We start from the raw sequence: 12177 nt of genomic DNA, 5'->3' as shown, positions 1-12177 counted from the left end.
ATAGATCAATCATTCTGAGTTTACTGAAAGAAGCCTGGTCGAAATATCTTTTATTCTTGGTCTAATGGTAGCAAAGGTAAACAATCAACTATGTTGGTGAGTGAATTTTAAAGGAATAGTGTGAGCTATGGAGTAGTGGGGCTAGATGAACTGTGCACTCCTCCTATCCTGATCGTAACACTGCCGGTGGCACACGCCATAGATGCTATATTTAAGCCACCAGATCTGCCCAAATCTATTTCATTCAGCCTGGTGGTAGTGCCACACAAGGTGAAAGTTTCCTCAGTGGGAAGATGGGGCTTTGTCTCCATAAATATATGCAGTGGTCACTCATACCATTAATATCATGGACAGATGAATCGGAGACAAATAGATTGGTAAATTAGAATGTTTTTCTCATGTTGCTTCTCACAGACACCAGTGGTCCAGTCGATTATCAGTAGTGCTACCATGTCATTCTTGGTAATGGATTTTTAAGTTCCCTAGAGTACATGCTGTGACCTTGCACTCACTGCTTCTTCCAAGTGATCTTCATGAAGGAATACTGTTTCATGAGTCGAGGGAGGATTGCCGTTGCCAATCAGCATGCGTTTTCTGACCCCTGTCTGATCTAATGCCACATGACTTAGGAAAGCAATGTTGAGGATTCCCAGGATCACTGCCTCCCAACTGCATATCAGTGTGTTCCCAGCTTTTGTGGGCTAATCTTGCTTGTTGGACAGGACTTACCTAGGAAGAGCTGTGGGATATTGGTTTAAAGGTATGATTCTAGCTATCATTATGCTATGCTTCTGTTTGACTGGTCTGTAGGTAAGTGCTCCCACTGTTGGCACAGGTCCCAACTGAGCTGTGTACCATTGTGTCTAGTGCCTACATTGGTACTGGGTGATCAACCCAGTTTTATTTTACTATACTTCTTTGCAGCAGTTTGATACAACTGCGTGGTTCAGGGGGAAGTTAAGAGCCTACAATTGTTGTGGTCTGAAGTGAAACCTAGAGCAGGTTGGGTCAGCAGATTTCCTTCCCTAAAAGGGCTCAAGTGAAACAATAATCCATAGATTGCAGATTTACTTGATCAGCTGAATTTAAATTTCCCAGGTGTTGCAGTAGAAGCACTATTTGAATGAGAATTTAGTCAGTCAAAGCATATTGAGGTCATATGCAAACTTCATTTTTGTCCAATTTGCACCAATCTCTTGATTTAGTGAATCAGGCATAGACCAGTTAGCTGTATCTCTTAAGGGAGGTGAAAACAGGTGTACATTTTTGTGAAGTAGTTTTGGCCCAAGGCAATCCAGTGGATCTAAAGAATGCCCATCTATCATTACAACCAACACCATTACACTAATTGAACATTTCTAGCTCAAGTATTTGATTAAGTATAAAAGAGAATACAAGGATCAGCTCGCAACAGAACAATGAACATGCATAAACATTAATGATTGGAGCAGGGAAGGTAAAGGAGTTATTTTGCTTCAAGCAAATAAGCAAGTATTGTAAAATCTGCTATGTTGGTCACAATAGCTTAAAATTAGACTAAGGATTTTTATTTCCACAAACATTAGCAGCTTGCACATCTGCAATGGCATGGCTGGCTATCGGCTTATGCTCATTAGATTGTCAAACCAAATCAGGAACACATCATCAGGGATTCCTCACTGCAAATGGTGGAAAGTAAGAGGGTTCTACTACTTCCTAGTAGTATTATAGAAGAATACAAGAGAAGCAAAAGAAAAAATAAAACAAAGAGGTTGTTGGAACTTAGCCCAAGAATTTAAAAACAAAATCCTTAATTATTTTCCCCAAATTGTCAGGAATAAAAACTGCTTTGAACAACAGGGCAAGGCACAGCATGGATATAAGCAGTTTCAGTCACCCCATTTCATTTCGTCAGTTCAATATGTAGAATGGCAGGGACTATTGACAAAGATAGAATATTTCAAAATATCAAGCTTCTTTTACCAGAAGAAACCTTTCTCCATTTTGACACAGTACTGAAGTATCTTGCAAAGAACTGTGAACCGAGTCAAAAATTACAAATGTATAATCTTGTTAGTTGTTGAAAAATTCGCTGTTTCCTCATGTTATCACTAATTTGACTGGAATCAGTATCATGGTACATTGTTAATCAAAGGAATCAATGCAGTAACATTCCATGCCATTTTCCAAAGTAACTCCAGCAATCAAATTTTTTATTTACTGTTTTACTTTTGTTGTCAAAGTACAAAGTTGTAAAGTTCAAACTACGAAATGCACCTTTGTTACACATGATCAACACCTCCAGTCTGGATGAAAGAATTTCTACTCTTAGTGAGAATGTTCTTAAATCATAATCATTGCTGACAATGTGCATTGAAAAGGAATATATCAATATTTCCAACTGATTATGTGGAGAAAAACAAAAAAATCTCATTTTACATTATTTTTGCAACTGGTGCAAATATCATGCAATTTGTAATGATCTCACTCTCAGCCAGTGGAGTGAAGAATTAACACCAGAAGTTTCCTTAAGGCAAGTGAAGACAGGGAAGGCGGAATGTGCAAGGTAGCACATTGTGGTAAGTAATAAGAACAATGCACAAACTACCCCCATGGGTATATATGAGTTTGGTACTGAACTACACACTTCAGAGAGCTTGATGTTTGATCTCTGATCTTTGCTGGGCTAGCTGATGTCAGCCAGGGGCTGAGGAAAGATCAGCAGAAGAGGGCCTTCATGATTGCAACCCTTATTGATCCTTGCTGAAAAGTACATAAGTGGACTTCTAATGAGGTCAAGATCAGACTTGATTGTGATACTGAATGGGCTTGTTTATCTTCAGAGGAATGCCAATGAACATGTTACTATGCTCTATCATGAGACATTACTTTTAGGCGACGGTGAGAAAAAATGCAATGTGCATTGTTACAGAACATTAAAAATAAACAAGACAGTAAAAATCTGTGTTCACTGCCTATGACCACCAAGTTATGGCTTTACTCCAAGCAACAGACATTTCTACTGGATTCTTAGTGATCTGATATAGCTAGGGCAACAAAGGAAATGTAGCGGGTGGCATAGCACCCATCACACTGCCCTCAAGCCTGAGCCCTGACTTGCTTTTGACCAGTGACTCCTGTTAAGGGTCACTGCTCAGGGATATGAGAAGGCCAACATCAGAATTAGAAGAGAAATGAATGCTCTTTGAAGGAGCTGAAGGTAAATGAGCTTATGGAAAGGGAGATATTCCTGAGGAGGTAACACATCTCCCCCTTGTTCAGAACAGTTTTATTTAGTGGACTTATGCCCATTAAGAATTGATTTAATATTGCCAAAATAACTTTACTCTTTTCTTACAACTAACACCATTACACCAATTGAACAAAAAAAGAGACAGAGGAAACTTTTATCCTATCAGTGTGGTGGGACTGATCCCAGAAGTGAAAGGCCAGAGCCTAATCTACTACACAACCAAGTCTTTTTAAAAAAAGTCAGAACAGTGAAGGAAACTCAACAAATGAAGAAAGCAAAGGGCAGTCAGAGCCTTATACATTTTGGAAATCTGATCAACACCTGAGACAACTATTGACAAATGAGATGTGATTCAGTAATAGTAGATAAGAAAATTCTACTCATTTAGAGGAAGCTCCATTTGATTTTAAATGGTGAACAAAAAAGCTAAATGTTTTGATTGTTAACTTGCAATTAGAGATATAACTCATACATTTTAAAGGATGGTATTTTAGGAAAATATAGTCCTTAAAGTATATCTCAATGAAAAACTAAGGGACAACAGTTTCATTAAGGTATTAGACAGCAGGATCATGCCAATGGTTAGGCACGTGGAGTTAGGAAAAATAACTGGATAGATAGCATCAGCTAAAAAAATATAGAAACCAGTATTATTATATAGGTGCTTAATCAGATTGAATGAAGTTAGAAAACAGTATTCTCCAAGGACCACTGTTATTCATAATTAATGAATAACATTTTGACTTAGGAACAAGATAACTCAATAATCAGTTTTAAGATGATAGCAAATTGGGGTTTGGTTAATACGGAGAAAGAATTAAACAATGCAAAATATTTAAAAACTTGCTGATTTGGCAAATGAACTTCAACATAAATAAATGAGGTAATATACCTCATCTTTGTGTGAATGAAGATTGAGCTTCAGACAGACTCAAACTTCCTCCTGTCTCCAACAGCTGATATCAGAAGGTGAGGATTTACAGACAGAAATCTCAATCCAAACTTCACATCAAGACCTGACAGAGTCATTGCTGACACCTTAGAAAGAAAACTCAATTTGATAGAAGAGAAATGTGATTTAAGGATACAGGTGAAATGGATCATTCAAAGCAGCAAAGCACATCAGCAAAGCAACTGAAATTTTAAGAAAGCACTGGGGGTTTATTTCTATTGGTATAGAATTCAAACACAGTAAAGTGTTGTTAAACTTGTAGAGGACCCTGATAAAACCACCACAAAGCACAGGTTTGGTCTCCACAATATAACAAGGATAAAAGCACTGGGGAAAGTGCTTAAATAATTGAGGATGGTCCCATTAACTAAGATATTACAACAAAAGAGAAAGATTGAACTGTTGGATCTTTTTCTTCAGAAAAGAAAAAAAACTGAGGTGGCCTGTCAGAGGTCAATAAAACTACAAACCACTTGGACAGGATAGATTCAGAATGCTTCAACTTTTGAGAATGCAAAATGCAAGGTAGGTTACTAACAAGTCAAATAGGGAAGTAAGGAAATATTTCTTATTCAAAATGGTTGGAATGTGAAACTTGCTATCACAGAAAGTTTGAGGCAAATAGCTTAGCTTTCAAAAGGAAACTAGATGAATACATGACTGAAGATATGCTGAAAGAATGAAAAAGACAGCTAGAATTGGGAAGCTGCTCCTGGAAAATATGAGCAACACATGATACTGAATTGAATGGTCTATTTCTGTGTTGTATTAGAATTAAAATTAAGCTGGTATTACCAAAAATTGAATTTTCCAGTTAAAAACAAATACTAATCAGTGAGTTTCAGCTAAACATCCTTGATCTTCTGGAAATATCCTCAAAGTATGGTCAGAACAGAAAGAAAGATCAATTAATATAACACTTATCTCTCAGAAACGCCCAAAAGTGGTAGGTAGTTTATGCACAGCATGATCTCACAGATATGACAGGCTAATCCCGAACAGTGAAGGTTCAAGTAAGGAACATTAACAGGAAAACAGAACTACTGGGTAGTTCAATTTCCCGTTGAAGACTTATCTTCAACATGTTTGCTTTTAGCAACATAACCAAGTTACAACAAATGGATGACTGAAGTTCTGTGCAATTTACAACTGAAGATAATGAATCAGAATCTTGTGTGTTTTATAGAATAAATCACAATACATAAGAACATAAGAAATAGGAGCAGGAGTAGGCAGGCCATCTAGCCCCTCGAGCCTGCCCCGCCATTCAATAAGATCATGGCTGATCTGATAGTGGTTTAGTTCCACTTACCCGCCCGCTCACCATAACCCTTAATTCCCTTATTGATCAGAAATCTATCTACCTGTGACTTCCAAACATATTTAACGAGGTAGCCTCCACTGCTTCAATGGGCAGAGAATTCCAGAGATTCACTACCCTCTGAGAGAGGAAGTTCCTCTTCAACTCTGTCCTAAACTGACTCCCCCTTATTTTGAGGCTGTGTCCTCTAGTTCTTGTTTCCTTTCTAAGTGGAAAGAATCTCTCTGCCTCTACCCTGTCTAGCCCCTTCATTACCTTATATGTCTCTATAAGATCTCCCCTCAGCATTCTAAACTCCAACGAGTACAGGCCCACTCTACTCAATCTCTCCTCATAAGCTAACCTCCTCATCTCCGGTATCAACCTGGTGAACCTTCTCTGCACTCCCTCCAAGGCCAAAACATCCTTCCGCAAATAAGGGGACCAAAATTGCACACAGTGCTCTAGTTGCGGCCTCACCTTGTACAATTGCAGGAAGACCTCCCTGCTTTTATACTCCATCCCCTTTGTGATAAAGGCCAACATTCCATTTGCCTTCTTGATCACCTGCTGCACCTGCAAACTGAGTTTTTGCGATTCATGCACAAGGACCCCCAGGTCCCTCTGCACAGTAGCATGTTGTAATTTTTCACCATTTAAATAATAGTCCATTTTACTATTATTCCTTCCAAAGTGGATAACCTCACACTTGTCAACGTTATACTCCATCTGCCAGATCCTTGCCCACTCATTTAGCCTATCCAAATCTCTCTGCAGACTTTCCGCATCCTCCACGCAATTTGCTTTCCCACTCATCTTTGTATCATCCGCAAACTTTGTTACCCTACACACGGTCCCCTCCTCCAGATCGTCTATGCATATGGTAAACAGTTGAGGCCCCAGCACCGATCCCTACGGCACGCCACTAGTCACCAACTGCCAACCAGAAAAGCACCCATTTATTCCAACTCTCTGCTTCCTGTTAGATAACCAATCCTCAATCCACGCTAACACTTTACCCCCAACTCCGTGTACCCTAATCTTCTGCAGCAACCTTTTGTGAGGCGCCTTATCGAACGCCTTCTGGAAATCCAAAAACACCACATCCACCGGTTCCCCTCTGTCAACCGCACTCGTTACATCTTCATAAAAATCCAGTAAATTCGTCAAACACGGCTTTCCCTTCATGAATCCATGCTGCGTCTGCTTGATCGAACCATTTTTTTCCAGGTGTCCTGCTATTTCTTCTTTAATGATGGATTCCAGCAATTTCCCAACTACGGACATTAAGCTAACCGGCCTGTAGTTACCCGCCTTTTGTCTACCTCCTTTTTAAAACAGTGGTGTCACATTAGCTGTTTTCCAATCAGCCGGCACTTCCCCAGAGTCCAGCGAATTTTGATAAATTACAACCAACGCATCTGCTATTACTTCTGCCATTTCTTTCAGTACCCTGGGATGCATTCCATCTGGGCCCAGAAACTTGTCTACCTTTAGTCCCATTAGCCTACCAAGCACTACCTCTTTAGTAATAGTAATCGTTTTAAGGACCTCATCCCTACAGTCCCACGACCATCAATTTTCGGTAAGGTATTTGTGTCCTCTACCGTGAAGACCGACACAAAAAACTTGTTTAAGGCCTCGGCCATTTCCTTCTAAGGGTCCAACATTTACTTTAGCTACTCTTTTCCTTTTTATATATTTGTAAAAACTTTTACTATCAGTTTTTATATTTTGTGCTAGTTTAGTTTCATAATCTACCTTTCCTTTCTTTATCGCTTTCTTAGTAGTTCTTTGTTGTTTTTTTAAAGCTTTCCCAATCTTCTAATTCCCCACTAGTTTTGGCCACTCTGTACGCATCGGTTTTTAATTTAATACTCTCCTTTATTTCCTTAGTTATCCAGGGATGGTTATCCCTTTTCTTAAATTCCTTCTTTATCACAGGAATATATTTTTGCTGAGTACTGTGAAGTATCCTATGTCATGTGGCACTATTACAATGATGGCATGTATAACAAACCTCCTTCAATCTATTTACTAAAACTTCAAGGTGAATGCACTCGGAGTGTGCTATTAGAGTTTAGATGGATGCAAATTTGAGTGCCATTCAGCTCAGATTGTCCTCGAAGATTTATCAAGTTAGGTATCCTAAGCTAAATTCTCCTGGACAGCCAGCCGGAGAGTCAAAATCATAAAATAAAAACTTATCTTGAAGCCTCTCAAAACAGAAGTCCATATTTTCAACATACCTTACTTTTGCGGAAAGCACCGGACAAACGAGGGACACTCTTCCGGGAGTGGAGGATAAAGGGAGCGTGAAGCTCGGGGCCCTCACTTATCCTCGGAGCGGAGAACTCTGGACCTGCGAGGGACACTCTTCTGGGAGGTGGAAGATCAAGGGAGTGTGAAGCTTGGGGCCCTCACTTATCCTTAGGGAGTAGAGAACACCGGACCGGCAAGGGACAGCAAATCCAAGAGTGACATCACAGGAAAGCAGCAAGCTGACAGGTTGGTGAGTAACTGATATTAGGGACGGTCTTTAAATAGCTGAAGCTTTAACAAGATAACAGTTAGGAAACAAAACTAAAAGGATAAAGGAATAACGAAAGAGTGAATCCAAGAGCAGAGCCAGGTGGTTAAAAGACTAAGAAAGAATGGAGAGCAAGTTTACATCTCCAACAGAAATCTCAACAGCTGTTTGAGTAGTTAGTAGGTACTTGCTATTACTATTGGTTATAATTAAGATATCATTGTGATTAATTAAGAAATATATTCTACAGTAACTGAGCCAAAGAATGGTCCTCGTTGTTATTGTTTGATATTAAAAGGATTAATTTAACTTAAAGGGGTAAGACATGGCAGGAGAGCTCCAAGCCGTAGTCTGCTCTTCTTGCTCCATGTGGGAGACCAGGATCATTTCCAGTTCCCAAGACCAGCGTGCAAGTGTCTCCATCTGCAGCTCCTGGAAGCCTGATTTTCATAGGTGGAGAGGCATCTGGCGACACTGGAGCATCCGTGAGGTGGAGAGTAGCAGGGATAGCACGTATTGAGAGGTGGCCACATGCAGGCTCAGATTCCACAGGCAGGAAGGGAATAGGTGACCACCTGGCAGGCAGTGCAGGAATCTCCTGTGGCTATTCCCCTGCAAAACAAATATACGGTTTTGGATACTGTTGAGGGAAGTGGCCTCACAACCGCAGCCAAATTTATAGCACTACGGTTGGCGCTGTGGCACGGGGAGGAGCAAAAGGCGTAGAAATGCAAGAGTCATAGGGGATTCAATTGTGAGGGGAATAGATAGGCATTTCTGTGGCCGCAAAAGGAGACTCCAGGAGGGTATGTGGTTTCCCTGGTGCTAGGGTTAAGGATGTCTCAAAGTGGTTGAGGGAAATTTTGAAGGGGGAGAGTGAACAGCCAGTTGTGGTACATATTGATACAAACGACATAGGTTTTTTTTAAAAAAAAGGGGTCCTAAAAGCAGATTATAGGGAGTAAGAAAGCAAGTAGAAAAGTAGGACCTCAGTTATCTCAGGATTACTATCAGTGGTATGTGCTAGTCAGAGTAGAAACAGCAGGATATATAGGATGAATAACTGGCTGAAAAGATGGTGCTAGGGGGAGAGTTTCAGATTCCTGACACATTGGGACCAGTTCTGGGACAGGTGGGACCTTTCCAAACTGGACAGGATACACCTGGGCAGGACCAGGACTGATGTCCTTGGAGGGGTACTTACTAGAGTGGGTGGGGAGGGTTTGAGCTAATATCACAGGGGATGAGAACATATGTAAGGATTCTGAGCAGGGGAAATCAAGAACAAGCGAAAAAGACAGCAAAGAGAATACGAAAAGTGATAGGGTGAAGAAATCAAGAGCCATAATCAGATAAGGATGCAGTAATAAAAATTGGGAATGGGACAAGGAATGTTAAAAGGACACAGAATTCAAAATAAAATGGATGAATTTGTGCAGTTAGATGTAAAGAGACATGATACAGTTGGGATTAGAGACATGGCTCCATGGCGACCAAGGATGGAACTAAACAGAGGGCTATTTAGTGTTTAGGAAAACAAAGGAAAGACAAAGGAAAAGGTGGTGGGGTTGCATTGTTGATTAAAGAAGATATTGATACAATATTGAGGAAAGACATTAGCACAGATGATGTGGAATCTGTATGAGTTGAGTTGAACACCAAGGGGCAAAATATATTTGTGGGAATAGCAGTAGGCAGGAAATCAGGGATAAATGTGATAAGGGAACATCTGTGATTATGAGTGACTTTAATCTGCATACAGATTGGTGAGTCAACTTAGAGGAAGAATTTCTGGAGTATATACGGGATGGTTTTCTGGACGAATAAGTTGAGGATGCAATAAAGGAACAGGTCATCTTGGACTAGGTAATGTGCAATGAGAAAGGATTAGTTGGCAATCTAATTGTGAGAGAACGCTTGGGAATGAATAACCATAATATGATAGAATTCTTTATAAAAGGTGGATAGTGAGGTAGTTGATTCTGAAACCAGGGTCCTGAATCTCAATAAAGGCAACTGTGATGGTATGAGGCACGAGTTGGCTATGATGGACTGGGAAACATTACTGAAAGGAAGGACAGTGAACAGGCATTCAAGGAATGAACAGGTGAACTCCAAAGTTGTTTTTTACCGATTTGGCGCAAGAATGGAAAGAGAACTGTGGCCAAACCATGGCTTACAAGAGAAATTAGAGGCAGTATTAGATTCAAAGAAGAAACAGACAAATTGGCAAGGAAAAGCAATTAGATCCGAGGATTGGGAGCAGTTTAAAATTCAGCAAAAGCAGACCAAGGGATTGATTAAGAGGTGGAAAACACAGTATGAAAGCATGCAAGCGGGGAACATAAAAACTGAATATAAAAGCTTCTATAGGTATGTGAAGAGAAAAAGATTGACAAAAACTAATGTAGGCCCCTTAGTCGGAAAGGGAGAAAATTCATAACGGGAACAAAAAATAACTGAAGTAATAAATTCGTACTTTTGCTCGTGTCTTCGCAAAGAAAAACTGTGGAAGTTCTGAGAAACACAAGTTTTAATGAGGAGCTGAAAGAAAGCAGTATCAGTAAAGAAATGATTCTGGGGAAATTAATGGGATTGAAGGCAGATAAATCTCCAGCCTGATAATCTTCATTCCAGAGTACTTAAGGAAGTGTCCCTAGAAATAGTAGATCAGTTCGTGGTCATTTTCCAAAATTCTTTGGGCCCTGGAATGGCCCACTATTCAAAAAGGGAGAGAGAGAAAACGGGGAACTATAGATCATAGAGCCTTATGTTGTAGTAGGGAAGTTACTAGAGTCCATTATCAAGGATTTCATAGCTCAGCAGTGGCATAATCAGACAACAGGTTTATTTGGTAGCAAATGCCATTAGCTTTCGGAGCACTGCTCCTTCGTCAGATGGAGTGGATATCTGCTCTCATACAGGGCATACATTTTGTGTCTCTGCATGCCGTTTGAGAGCAGATATCCACTCCATCTGACGAAGGAGCAGCGCTCCGAAAGCTAATGGCATTTGCTACCAAATAAACCTGTTGGACTTTAACCTGGTGTTGTTAAAACTCTTACTGTGTTTACCCCAGTCCAATGCCGGCATCTCCACATCATAATCAGACAAAACATGGATTTACGAAAGGGAAATCATGCTTGACAATCTACTGGAATTCTTTGAAGATGTAACGAGTAGAGTTCACCAGGGAAAACTGGTGGATCCAGTTTATTTAGACTTTCAGAAGGTTTTTGACAAGGGCTCACAAAGCAGACTACTGTGTAAAAGTTAAAAGCGCATAGGATTGCGGATAGTGTCTTGAAGTGGATTTTTTATTTATTCATTTGTGGAACATTGGTGACACTGACTGGCCAGCATTTATTGCCCATCCCTAGTTGCCCTCGTTCAGAGGGCAGTTGAGAGTCAACCACATTGCTGTGGGTCTGGAGTCACGTGTAGGCCAGGTAAGGATGGCAGATTTCCTTCCCTGAAGGACAAATCAAATGGGTTTTTTTGACAACCAACAATGGTTTCATGGTCAGCAGTAGATTCTTAATTCCAGATATTTGTTATTGATTTCAAATCCCACCATCTGCCGTGGCAGGATTCGAACCCGGGTCCCCAGGACATTAGCTGAGTTTCTGGATTATTAATCCAGCGATAATACCACTGGACCTCCCCTAGATAGAAAGCTGGTTAGCAGATAGGAAGCAAAGATTTGGAATAAATGGGTCTTTTTCCAATTGGCAGTCAGGGATCTGTGCTCGGAACCCAACTGTTCACATTAATGATTTGGACAAGGGAACTAAATGTGTAGTTTAGTTCCCTCTGCAAACCAAATTTGCAGAGGATACAAAGTTGGGTGGGAGAGCAAGCTGTGAGAAGGATGCAGAGATGTTTCTACGTGATGTGGGCAAATGCAGTATAATGTGGATAAATGTGAGGTTATCCACTTCAGTAGCAAAAATAGGAAGGCAGATTATTATTTGAATGAGTGTAAATTGAGAGAGGTGGATGCTCAACGAGACCTTGGTGTCCTTGTGCATAAGTTGCTGAAAGTGTACAGATACAATAGGCAGTAAAGGTGACAAACGGCATGTTGGCCTTCATAGTGAGGGCATTTGAGTATACAAATAGGGATGTTTTTCTGCAAATATATAGGGCACTGGTGAGACCAC

This window comes from Mustelus asterias, chromosome 13, assembly GCF_964213995.1.
Source record: "Mustelus asterias chromosome 13, sMusAst1.hap1.1, whole genome shotgun sequence".
Taxonomy (NCBI): domain Eukaryota; kingdom Metazoa; phylum Chordata; class Chondrichthyes; order Carcharhiniformes; family Triakidae; genus Mustelus; species Mustelus asterias.
Note: the sequence above shows the minus strand (reverse complement) of the source record.